Here is a 1,770-nt window from a genome sequence, read left to right as displayed (position 1 = left end):
ACAAAGAAAGTATCTGTTAGTAGAAATCTGTTTCTTAAATACAAAACCATTTGCAATACTGTCAGAAAAGAGCATCATTTTGGCAGTACCTATATATCGGTACTGCGTGTAGAACCAATACAAATCAGAGAAATATCATTGTGTGCATCAGTTAATATTGTCGCTTCACCCTTAAGATTGTTGTACAATGTGAAAGTTATAGAACTCGCTGACAAGCAAACCAGAAAAACAATCAGAATTCAAAAGTGTATGCATTTCTCTGTCCAGTTAGTTACAGTACAATGTTCACTGTGCACAGCAAGAAAAACAAAATGAATATAGATATTCTCTAGGGGAGTAGTCTATATTTAATACGGTCCTATCGACAAGTTAAACCAGACCATGCACAATATTGCCTTCATAGGCCGCCTCATAAGCTGCTTGTCCCTGTACAATCAATTCAGGTATTTACAAATGCAACAAATACTCTACACGTCTTAAAAAAAAAAAAACTTGATGCAAGTTAAGAGAAAATAAATCTTGATCCCATCCAAAGGCCCTCAAGTGTTGTTAGAACACGTCAACAGTTTTTGCTTAATGTGAAATGAATAATGTCTCTGCACATACACTCACAAACACACACACACACCTATACATTCATACACTGCAGATACAATCAGGTCCTGTACATAACGGCTGCAACATATGAAAGTGGTTTCACTGTTTTAGCTTCTTGGAGGAATCAAATCCTGTCCTGTGTCTCAAGGTGTTGCGAGGAGTCTTTCAAAATAAAAAAGGAAATGAAGTGTATGAATTATTCCTCCCTCCGTTGGGTCCTCTTCTTACACTCATCTCCTCCTCTCTTGGATGTGACCTCAGCAGTCTCTGTTCCAATCACTGATCTCGGGAAAGACACTTCAGACTTCAGAACTATTGTTTTTGAAGAAAAGGCACTACCTGCCGAAGGAGCATTGCAGGGGCAAGAGGCAAACTCCCCCACCGGGGCCTCCAGATCTCAAGGTCAATACTGAGAAGGTCACATGCGGGTCAAAGGTCATGTGCCATGCCATGCAGCGTTTTCAGTTCCCCTCCTTCACAGGTGCAGGTGGATGTTTCCACAGAGCGGGGACAGATGGAATCGTGTCGATGCAGCAGACTCAAGCATGCTATGTGTGCGCTGCCCCCCCAATATTAGTTCACTTTATATTTATATACAGTATATATACACTGTACATGAGCTACCGTGTGCACTGTATAAATGCATGATGGAATCAAACAAGCTAATTACATTATTAAATACAGATTCCTGTACAAGCTTCTGTGTTGGAAAACAAAATACATGGAGTAATAGTCATTTACTGTGGACACTGATTACTATTTGAACATAGTCGATGATACAAGAACAAAAAACAGAAACAAATATAGTTCAGACGACCACTGCATAGTCCGTAAGAGATTCCAGGTACACCACAAAAAAACAAAATGCAAAGCTTGTTAATATCAAAGTGTTAATTTAAATATGGATTTAGATCCTAATATCAAGTAGGCCTGTTTCATGCACTGTTAAAATCATATGACTGGTTGAGCTACTTCATATATAATGAGCTAACGGTTTCCAAGCCTCTCTATAAAGATTTTCCAAGTGAAAAGATAAAAGTCTCTGATGAGCTGTGTGTATTTACTGATTGGTGTGTGGACGTGTGATCATAAAGCCATGCGGTGGTGGGGGCAGCCCCCTAAGGAGAGACCCTGGGACCGAGCGCCTCAGACTGGTGTGCGAGGACCGACCGG

The sequence above is a fragment of the Limanda limanda genome, chromosome 8, assembly GCF_963576545.1.
Source record: "Limanda limanda chromosome 8, fLimLim1.1, whole genome shotgun sequence".
NCBI lineage: Eukaryota > Metazoa > Chordata > Actinopteri > Pleuronectiformes > Pleuronectidae > Limanda > Limanda limanda.
This window is presented reverse-complemented; position numbering follows the sequence as displayed.